We start from the raw sequence: 12227 nt of genomic DNA, 5'->3' as shown, positions 1-12227 counted from the left end.
TGGCAAAGGCCTTTATTAATCCACAAACATAGCAAAGCAACAACGTAGTCGAAAAGCTGTTGAAACCCTGTTATCTCCAGTACTCCTATCGCCAGTAGCGTTCTTGCTGTTTGAGACATTTTTAACCATGCAACATTTTCCTGAAGCATACTGCTGTTCCAAAAAACCTTTCAGCTTGGAGATGTACTGCTTTCAATTAAAGCTGCTTGGGAAAGCAGGCAGGGAGGCTGGATGGGATGCGGGCAGGCACACACACACCCCAGGGGTTTTGCAAGTTGGTGCCACAGTGACCAGGGGGGACCTGTCTCCCAGTAGTTGCATCTAATGCCCTTGCACATCAGGACAAGCAGAAGCAACATGTGCACTGCGTTGAGAACAGAGACACTATTTTTACACCCAAACCAGATGTTTCCATTTTGATGAAAACAGTCCAAAAGATATTTTTGTTTGTTTGTTTCAGTGTGAAACAGACACAGTTAAAAACCTTTAAAGCCACAGCAAAAAGAAATCATCCTTCCCTGGACAGCTGTGAGCAGGATGACTGCCAGCTACAGGGCATGGAAACAAACCCTTTTAGAAAATATTCCTACAGCCAGACTGCACCACTTACGTTTGTCTCTCCTCAACTTCATAGTCTCCTTACATTAGACACTGGAGGGCCTGAGTATTAGTTTCTTCTGCTGTTGGGTGGACCTGCAAACAGCTATCCATAGGGATCTGTTTTTATTAAAAAAAGGAATCAAATATTTCCATATAATAAATTTAGACTCCACAACCCCAGTTAACCCCTGGAAACACTAGGACAGAGCTCCTCTGGCAGTGAAAGTCCTGAAGGCCTCGTGCTCCTGCAAACGACTAACTGTCTCCCTGATTTATACCAGATTTCCCAAACCTGCAACACAACCATTTGCAAACATTACAGGACGTGTTTACAGTCTGATCAGCAAACTATGCAACTGCACGTTCAGTGTGCAAGGACTTGTTAGACACACAGCTTTGGTTTAGATTGTCTTTTTTTTCTTTTTAATAGCAGTCCTAGCTGCTTTAGCTGACACCAGGGGCTTTGTCACTTCTGCTCAGCATCAGCAAGGTTTTCACTTTCTGTCATAAACACTTAATGCTATGCAGAACATGGAGACTAAGAGTGTGATTGCTTCGCTGTCCTCCCTGCTGCAGCCTGTTTTCTGCAGAAGCACCTTCTGAGGGAGCGCGGCTCACCCCTCTCCGCGGCAGTAGCCGGGCTGGGCGGTGCGGCGGGGGGAGCCCCCTGCAGCAGACTCAGGGCTCCCACCGACCTGGTCATTACCCTTGGGAGGTCACCGCTCTCTGCCCTGTCCCTCTGCTGCAAGACCTATCTAAACACCACCTACCAGGCACAACCCCGAGCACCTGTGGAAGTAACGCACACAACATGACACTGCCTCTGCTGTTTTGGTACTACCCAGACTATTGAGAGTGGTTATATTTAAGATTCTGCTTTTACTTACAGCTGGAACAGTGTTTAGCTTTTCCTTCTCCGATCCCACTATTAGCCTAACGTGCGTACTGCAATCTTTGAAAAAATGCTCCAGCTTTCCAGAAACTGTAGCAAACTTGCACCACCTATCGACACGACAGAGCCATTGGTTTAGGGCCAGAAACCCGACACGGCGGTGCTCCTTAGTACGGCCACTCGGCGTTGTACTTCCAGCATCTTACATTGTAATACGCATCCAAAAAGCAGCACTTGATCTTACCAGCTGTTTGGCAGACACCAGAGTGCACCTGACCTGGCTGTATCTCCTGCCCTCCTACACATACACCCATCCTGGCACAGTGGGTGAGCCTGGAGGCCCTGGGGTGGCCAAGGTGTGTTAATGCCCCTTCGTGAACAATTGTGCTTTGCAGAGAAGGTGCTGTGCCTCCTCACCTCTGGCTCAGGCTGGATTCCTTGTCACAAAAAGCCCTATTTCTTTCTCACCTTTGACCACCACTCACTGCCACGGTCACCATCTCACCACAAACACCACCTCAGACCACGGTGTCTGCAGAGGAGGCATCTCGGTGACCCTGAGGACACAGCAGCCTCTCAAAGTACAGAGCTGACATGACCAAGACAGATACCAGCCCTGCTCCACACACAGACACTGGGAAGCTTGTCCTTTGTTTTTCCCCAGAGTGGTAAAGGAGATGTCAAAAGCTCTCTGAACAAAAGCTCAAAAGGAGTATAGGGTTTCTGGCTAGGCTCTTCCCAGATGATTTAGCTATTCTTCAGCACACACCACATGTTGACTACAGAATTCCACTGTAATGCACCGAGTTTCCTGCTGTGGGTATTGTGGATTTGCTTCATATGACAACAATTTTAACTTGCAGGCTTCAGCATTACCAGCACGCATTACACTTCTACTCCTTCAAAGCCATGTACTTCCTGGGGAAAGCTGGTTTTATTCCCAATTTCCCCATTCTGCCTGGCTGATGCTCTACTTTCTACCTGCTCTGAATTTTTTTCCAAGAATCAAATCAAGGCAATGGTGCCAGCATTTTCAGACTAGGTCCAAGTATCTATGACCCTCAGGGATTCATTTAATTTTCTTCATAAAAGGAATACAGGGGAAAACGTTACCACATGAACACTCTGGATTAGTACAGCACTTCTCCATTCCTCATAATGAATCTGTTTCTCAGACACACACATTAAGTCACATCTCTGTCAAGTTTTAAGTCAGATCAGGTCCACTTAAAATAAACAGAGGCAATATCCACCAGGTAAGAATTTGCCCAACAACTATAAAATGCATGGTGCAGAGTGCAAAGCTGCTGTTTTTAACTTTTGGTGGTGACCACCATTCTCCACCTTCTACAGTAACAGAGTTTTCCTCCAGCCCTGCCAGGACTCATCCTTCTCTCTGGCCCCTGCAGCATGGGTATGCTTTAATCTCCTCGCCTACAAACCCAGTGGCTCCCAAGTCTTTTCTAACCTCATATACTGCAACACACGTAGCTGACAGAGACTAACACATGTGTGGGCACCGCTGCCATCAGCTCAGCCTGCGGGCTTGCAGCAGGCAGGACCCAGCTTGAAACCTCTGGCTCAGAAGGCAGAAGTTCTGGCCACAGGTACCACATCTGGAGCCAGCTGAGATATGATGGGGAAGGGGAAAGGCTGAACAACTCTTTTGTCTGAGCCCTGTACCAGAGTCTTCACATCTCCGAGTGCCCCAAGACATGCACAGCAAACCTTAGAGACAACCAGAAAGGGGGCCCAGGGTGGGTTCAAAGGCGGGATGTGATGGTGCTGTTTTAGAAATGCTTCAGCAGCTCCAGCTGAGTTGCCTCAGGCTCAGAAATTCTGCTTCTTAGGGCATTTTGATGCTCAACAATTAGGTGGAGCTTCCTTCCCTAACTGAAACAGCACACAAATCCTTCCAGGGCAATCAGCAGCTGGGAAAAAAACATTGACTTGGGAAAATTTGGGAGCTTGGGATTTCAAAGTTTAGCTTCAAATGTTATTAAGGTGTAAAACTGCTTTAAAACTGTATCAATTAGGAGGCAGTTTGCTGGAGAAAGCCAAAAGTACAATTCAGTTCTACTCAGTGCAATCAATGTCCAGTTGCACCTAACGACCTTCCATATAACAGAGACTATTTGAATGTTTATGTTATATTGATGCACCACATGTAACTACGATACAAGGGATTCAAAATTTGGAAACTACTTTTTCTGGCAGTTTTCAAAGACAGAGGGAGAAGCCCACTTTCAACACAGAGCTTGTTCAAATAAATGAATAAATAAAAAGCTATTTCAACCCTACTGGCCTAGTCTACTATGATAGAAATCCATCAGATCTTTGAGAGGGCCAAAGCAGCTTACTTTTGTGCTATGTGCTTACACCCAGGGTACATTACTCAGCACTTGGAAGAGAAATTGGTGGCATCCAGAGGCCAATTTATTTATTTTTGCAAAGAATCAACTTCATACCAGCTTTGATGCTCAGTTTTACATAGTGCAGCATCTGCCAAATGACAGCAGTCTCCAAGCACAGGTAAGAACTCCATGCCAAGAAAATACAGCAGCTATTTCTTCAAAAGTTTTTAACAAGCTTGTTTTAGCTTTTCAATGTATCTATTAATATTACCCAGTCTATTAATCTACGTGAAATCTACAGCTTGAAAGGTCTGTCAGATTTGAGGTATTTTAATCCATTTTTTCCAACTCTCTTTTTGATATTTGGAAAAAATACACTGATGTCTTTCTTCATATATTATATATTGGTAGTTAATTGCAGAATAATGTACTGTGGCCTAGAAAACAGTATTATTATTGTTGACTGTTTCTCAAATGTTCCTTGCCCAGGACACTCCCTTGACTGTGATAAAGCAAGCACCAAAGAACTGCAGTGATCCAGAAAGTGCTTGCTGACTCACATGAGGGCCAGATTCTCATCTTTATTATAATATTATTTCTTTCAAAAAATTATGTATGAGACAAGTCTTTTGATATTCAATAACCTGTTTACAGGAAATGACTTTACACAAAACATCAAATGAGTTGACAGCAAATTGAATTTAAAATATGATTTTTTAAAATGCTCATGAAATTCATATTGCTTTAAATATAAATTAGCAACAGAGCCAGAAGAGATTAATGTATTTCACTACTTGACTGCAGATAATTTAAATGTACAGTTTTACCTACGTTTTCTGTATTCGTTGTATTTTCCTGTTAAGGGGTGAAGGAGCCTTCTTAGCTCTGCTGCCTGCTCACACACATTTCCTGGGAATGTCAGGAGGTGGAGGAGTAAAAGCAGGAGCCTTTGGAGAGGCACCTGGCTATCCTGGATCCGCAGGATCCCCGAAGAAAACCAACCACTGCATGAGATGAGGGGTATCATTTTGTTTTCCCAGCCAGCTTGCCACCTTTGTATCAAGGACATTAACTGCACTACTGAACATACATGTATGCAAATTAAAAGTGAAACTACATCCTTATATCCTCTGATAATGTTCACCCTATAGTATATTCCCTCACTGAAAGCAATGTCATGCATACCAGTCAAATTCCAAATCTAGTAATTATATTCTTCAAAAATAAATTCTTCCCACAGCTTTAAATAGAGTCAATATCCTTTATTTTCTGCGCATAAATACCCTGTGCTTTTAAAGATTTGCTGCCTGCTACCCTGAAGTGAAGCTGAAGCGAGACATGCAAATTATTTTGAAAGGCCTCAATGCTCCTAGGAGGAAATATGGTCACCTTCAAAATCTTACCATCATTAATAAATTCATACAGGAAATAATAATAATAATAATACACATTTGACGGTTCATACTACTCTGACAGTCACCTTCAAAATCACACTCCCACAGATGAACAGGATTGCATAGAATTATGCAAAAAATTTCACTTAACATTTGAAGTCAACCTTTTTACATGAGAAATAACTTTCCCTTTCCTTCCTTACTTCCCATGCACACAAGCTAATGTGTCTGGACTTCCTATTTTTGTGGTGGAAGCAAACCAGGAGGCAGCCAACATGATCAACCAAGCAGCAAGCTAACTGATCTCCACAGCCAGAACACACATACTTGAGACAGAGTCCTCAAAATCCCGATACCTGCAGAGCCATGCGCTTTCTACACATTAGCGCTTGTTTTACCCTAACTACAAAATATTTAAAGATGTGGTAAAGCGCTGCAGAAGTGCAAAGTTTAAGAGTGCTTCAACAAAGAGTGACAACTAAAATAAACCTCTCTGCATAAAATCAGATCTGTGTATTTTTCCACCCTCTATCAAATTACACCATCCCCAAATTATGTTAAGAGAAGCCCTGTCTAAAATGTGAGTTGCTGTATTTCATCAGCTATCAGAAATGACTCAGAAATACAAGTACTGAAATAAAATGAACATCCTGTTCCAGTTTCTTTAACTAAATTCTGTCCCTCAAATAGCATCAACAAGTGACTCAGTACAATGTCATAACAAAGAGTACTTTCGCTACAACAATGTACTTGGCAAACAGCAACATTTTACTGTAGTTGCTAATCAAAAGATCTTAATTTTCTCTTTGGGGAAAAAAATGGGAAACCATATATAATAACCAGATAGCAATAAATAATGTTATTTCTATAATAACTGGGAAAACTATTTGTCTGCATTTGTGTGAACCAATAAATAATGCCTAGGACTAAATTTGGCTTCAAGTTGTGACACCAATATATAGAATTATAGACTGGTTTGGGTTGGAGGGGACCTTAAAGATCATCCAGTTCCACCCCCCAGCCACGGGCAGGGACACCTTCCACTAGCCCAGGTTGCTCACAGCCCCGTCCAACCTGGCCTGGAACACTGCCAGGGAGGGGGCAGCCACAGCTGCTCTGGGCAACCTGTGCCAGGGCCTCACCACCCTTACAGGGAAGAATTTCTTCCTTACATCTAATCTAAATCTGCCTTCTTTCAGTTTAAAGCTATTACCCCTCATCCTATCCCTACACCCCTGATGCAGAGTCCCTCCCCACCGTTCCTGTAGCCCCTTTCAGCACTGTGAGACCGCTATAAGGTCTCCCCGGAGCCTTCTCTTCTCCGGGCTGAACACCCCCAACTCTCTCAGCCTGTCCTCACAGGGGAGGTGCTCCAGCCCCTGAGCATCTTTGTGGCCTCCTCTGGACCCACTCGAGCAGGTCCATGTCCTTCTCGTGTTGGGTGTCCCAGAGCTGGACACAGCACTGCAGGGGGGGTCTCACAGGAGCAGAGTAGAGGGGGAGAATCCCCTCCCTCGCCCTGCTGGCCACACTTCTCTTGGTGCAGCCCAGCACACGGTTGGCTTTCTGGGCTGCAGGAGCACACATTGCTGGCTCACAGTCAGTTTTCCATCCACCAGTACCCCCAGGTCCTTCTCCGTAGGGCTGCTCTCAATCCACTCATGGCCCAGCCTGTATCTGTGCTTGGGATTGCCCCGAGCCATGTGCAGGACCTTGCCCTTGGCCTTGCTGAACTTCATGAGGTTTGCCTGGTCCCACCTCTCCAGCCTGTCCAGGTCCCTCTGGATGGCACATCCCTTCCCTCCAGTGTGTCGACTGCATCACACAGCTTGGGGTTGTTGGCAAACTTGCTGGTGGTGCACTCGATCCCACTGTCTTTGTCACCAGCTAAGATGTTAAACAGCACCCGTCCCAGCACCAACCCCTAAGGATGCCACTCGCCACTGCTCTTCACTTGGACATTGAGCCGTTGACTGCAACACTTTGAGTGCGACCATCCAGCCAATTCCTTATCTACTGAGAGGAGAGCATATCACTCCTTGATCTCACATAGACCAGTAAAAGGGACATTCTTTTCTTTTTCAGATTTTGGTTGAAGTATCCCAAGTACTAAAGCCACCAGGCCAGGAATAAAAGGGTTTATGGCACAGGAGCACCAGCCAGCTCTAGATCAGAATCAACTGTTCAGTGACTTAACATCATTTGGGGGCTGCTCACTAGCTGTATCTGTACGCTATTCTAGGGGTTTCTTTAATGCACTAGACAGATATGGTGCTCTCTCCCAGATGCCTAGTTTCCAAGCAGCAACTTTATTGCCACATCACTGTTACTGAAGCATCAATATCTCTGGACTATTGTCTGCACTGCATGTTTCTTACATTCGGGAATCCTAGCAGAACGCTGAAAGCCTCTTCTCAAATAGCAGTTTTTGCTCCTGAGCAGTCAACCAAGTTACCATATATTAAATATTGCATTATATTTTGAAAAAAACAAAACACAACCTACATCACTACAATATTCAGTTTGTGGTAAATAATTCTGGATGAAAGGACATGCCATTTGGAGAATCCATTCATTTCCTTCAAACAAAAATCTCATTAAAAATAATCTCCTTCTCACCTGTAGTAACTCAATAATTAGGTGTAGCTACATTAATTAGTTATAATCCAGAGATTAAATAGGATAATAGCATGGTCTAATAAGGAAAAGTTATGTTTGGCTTTTGAACATGTGGGTTTGTGTCAATTTTCTTAGAGGGGAGCATGATTTATAAAAACTATGGATTCAAACAAAATAACAATTTTAATTCTTTACTGTGAGAAAATATGAAAACAATTCTCAGAAGCCCAGGAAACCAAGCTTGCTGTTTGTTTGGCCACTCTCTTCCAACTGTCAGGTAGTTATTTTGAAGCTTGTATTTTCACTGATCAGTGGGAGTCCCAGAAGCCCCGTACTGCCCCAGCCCTTCGAGCACACAGGTGGGACCCGGGCAGCCAGCACTGTATGGCACACTATGGTCAGAGGGTTCATTTTCCCATCAGGAGTGCTGCAAGCAAGGTGGCAGGGCTGTGACTGGGTCAGGAGAGGTAAAGGTTTCCTTTCTTGCCGCAGACCAGGAGAATCAAAAAAATTAGCTTGTGTTCACCTTCTCTACAGCCCTTAATAACCTCCCTATGAACCCCACCCCCCAATCACCTTCAGCTGCCCACTTGCCTATCAATTAATCTTCCTAATCTGCATGTTGGGGTTATCTTAGTCATATACACAAAATTCAAGCAATACACAAAACCTCTCATTGTTTCACACCTTGTTTCACCCTGACAAACAAAAGCAACATATGTACTGCTTCCTTCCCCCTTTGACCTGCCAGTTTTCTGCTATATTTTTCAGCATCAGAGTTTGACCACATGAGACAGACTACATGGCAGCCTCCTTCAACAATTAAACAGGCAGCAGGGCATTTGACTTCACCACAGTACAAACATTAAAGTACTAGCAGTGAAAAGTGAGCACAGATTTTAGTGGATGGGTTGCTTTTGTTACTGTAAGGGGTGACCTATCCTATGTGCCTGTGGAAAGCAGATTCTCCCCTTAGACCCACAGATTCACAACACTTATTTTTTCCCATCTAAAATCATGCAGTGGTGGTTCAGGCATTCCCGTGGGTAAGCTCTCGATTTTCAACCCTCTTTTCAACTTAAGAAACAAGGTTGTAGTCTTCCAAATAGTTTTACAGTGACTTCATGTTTAACTTGCAGCCCAGCAGGTCAGAATACTTTTGATCATCTTTAATACACTTACTCATGCAGTGCAGATATGACCATATCAAAGCAAACGCAGTATTTGAAGAACGCCTTCTTTAAATCACATACAAGTTAGCTGTTTTGTCTCAAAATAATTATTTGTTCCATCCCTAACAAACTTCGTGCTATGGAGCTATGGAACTATCCACAGAAACACAATGAACATGCACCAAGCAATTTTTTTAAAACACTTATTCTACAATGATGCTACCAAAGAGAAGTATTTTCTTAAGCAATTGTAGAAAGGCAGATGCAAGGAAACAAATGGATTTTTTGTCTTGTTAAACTAAACATTTTTCTGCTGAAGAGACATACTGTTTTTAATGTAGGTCTGATTTGAAAAGGGCACAGCTGTTGTTCATTCACTTACCCCATTGCTGCCGTAGTCTCCAAAAGCCTCTTACCGCACATTCAGGCTCAGTCTTGGGATGTTCAGATTTTGTCTGGGACCCTTAAATGGGAATCCCCATGAAGTGGGCTTCGTGCCGCCATGGCGGTTAGCACGCTGGGATGCCATTCTCTCACCCAAAATTTCCACATCAAATGCACAGTCCAACTTTTTGATAGTTCAGAGATTTCAAGATATCCTAGAGTAGTATTTGAGGTCCTAAATGCTGCCATCAGCCCAACGCTCTGTTTCTGAGCCCTCACCCCTATGCCCACCCCTGGGAGAGCCCAGGAATGGCTCCCTGCTCTGCTGACCAGTCCTGCTTTTAATGAGTTTCTTCAACAGTTCTTTCTGTCACTGCTGAGTAGATATAAAAAAAGATCAAACTGAGATTAATTACAGTAATAATTAAAACCTGACCTTCCGGCAGTTAAGCCAGACATCTTGCCTTCTGAAAGAGCCCATCCTGCAGGTGCAAGGGGCAGCTTTGATGCTGTAATTCTTCCTGCTGAGTTACTCTTCACCCATTTACAGATCTGAAATTTGCCTTATTTTTATAAATCACTGCCCCAAACAAGACCAAAACAATCCCCACCACTCTCATTTTCCATTTGCAAGACTCAGTGCTTTTTCAGAAAGTATAAAAAAATTTTTATTTTGGTGGTAGAAGGAGAGCAGACTTCATTTTCTCCAGCACTAATCCCTCCTGTGTTTGCATACAGAGATATAAATCTAGATGCTAGAGATAAATCAGGAAAGACAAAACTTACCCACTCTAGATTTAATTATTTTATAGCACAGATTAGAAAAAGATCCCTTTAAAACAGCTTGAGCTATCCTGGAGATAAAAAAAAAAGACCAACATCCCCACTTCCCAGCAGAGACTCCTGGTCCGCTGGGCACGATGAGGAGGAAGGACAGCAGGCAGCCCAACCCACTGCCTCCTCCACCCCAGCCACATGCTGCCTTTACTCCACAGGGATATGTACCATAGGAACACCCAAGAACCTTCTCAATATCCAGCAGCAGAGCACTCCATGTTTTTCTGGACAACAAAAAGCCACTAGTGTGAGACCCAAGTCCAGCAGCCACTCCTCCCCTGCCTCCCCCTCCATCACTTCCCTTGAGAACTGGTGTAGCAATAAGTAATTCCAAACTCTTTACTAGGCACTTATATAGTAAAGCTGTAAAGAAACCAGCTGGTTTATTTAAAAGAGTGCAGTCCTTACAGCATTCCCCTCTGGGATTTTCTTGAAGCACACCAAAAAAATTAAATTGTATCACTTTTTCTACCACATCATTAGTTTTATTTCCAAATCCATATTCTGAGTGGGGAAAAAAAAAAAAAAAAAAAAGTCTCAATATCTCTTCTGCGTTAGGCTACAAACTTTGCAGGGGCAAAAGGAGCTACTACATTACAAAAAGAAACATAACAGCAGGATGACAGTCCCACTTGCAATCCGAAGCCATGAAGATGCTACTGTCTCTACCAAAAATACATTTTGTCACCAAAATAGTTGTTGCTGCTGGCCAGCTTTAGCGCAGATCAACCACATATCAATAGAAAACATCTAACATATACCTATATAGCACTTAGCTGCAGCTCCCCGGAAGGGACATGCTGTGCCAAGAAGCTTGTATGAGGCTGACAAGGGACAAGCTTAGGATGGGGCAAGGTGCCAAGGCCACGACACTGATACAGGGCAGAAGGAGCAGAGAGATGGGCAGGGTTCTGAAAGCTCTTGGAGGTGGCAGGGTAAACAAACACCTGAACTGCTGGAGCCACAAGAGTTCAGACAAGCCACAAAGCAAGGATAGAGGCAAAGGGAGGCAAAAATCATCTATAAGGCTATTTCAGCCGAAGATATGGGAGCAAGAAGAATTTGAAGGAAGAAAGGGGGGTACCACCCTGTAGGAATGATGCACATGTAGACAAACAGCTATTTTAGTGGGCCCCTTTTAGCAGGATCAGGTATTGTTGTTTAGACAGCTTGAACAGCAAATCCTTCCAAGGCCATGAAGCCAACCAACAAACCCTTATCCTGTCCTCATCCCCAGAAACTACCCATTAAAAGGGTGCTCCACAGTTCTCACTTGGTGTCCTGCGCCCCATCTCCCAATGCAAGGCATGATGGTGACATTCAGACATCCAGTTCCACACAGGGCTGACCCACCAGATGTCAGAGGCACAGAGCCACCCCAGCAAGTCTGCAGAGTATTTACAAAGCAGTTTGCTAAATTATACAAAGGGAATAATTTGCAATGTAATGGTGTGTTTGCATTCTGAATATCTGATTTCCTGTTCAACAAATAACCTAAACACTCCCAACCAAATGAAATGTAGACAAGACTTAAAACGTTTGAAGAAAAGCACTCATCCAGAAAATTAAGGTCAACACGGAACAGATGGTGCCTCTGAAAAATGTGGCTTCAACATTTATCTTTATGTAAAATCTTTTAAAAACCTCCGGCTGTTTGGTGACAGTCCTACTTGAAATATTGAATCTCACACTCCATGGATAATAAAGAAGCACTAAAAAATTACTTCAAAATACTAAATCTAAATAAAGTTCTCTCAACTACTGTGCAATAAGATTTTTGTGGGCATGTAAATACATATCAATAAAAGATAGATTCAATCGCTTCTGTAACCACTATAAATATTGCAAGTGCTCTCCCCATTTCCATAAATATGACCCACGACTCCCAAGTGAAAAGCATTTTCATTTGCAGCAGTCAGGAAAAAAATGATCCTTTCTTCTTTATCAAAGTCTTTGAAAGGCTGAATTTGAAGCC

Source organism: Athene noctua, chromosome 7, assembly GCF_965140245.1.
Source record: "Athene noctua chromosome 7, bAthNoc1.hap1.1, whole genome shotgun sequence".
NCBI classification, from domain to species: Eukaryota; Metazoa; Chordata; class Aves; order Strigiformes; family Strigidae; genus Athene; species Athene noctua.
The sequence above is the reverse complement of the archived record's forward strand: the minus strand, read 5'-3'. Positions refer to the sequence as shown.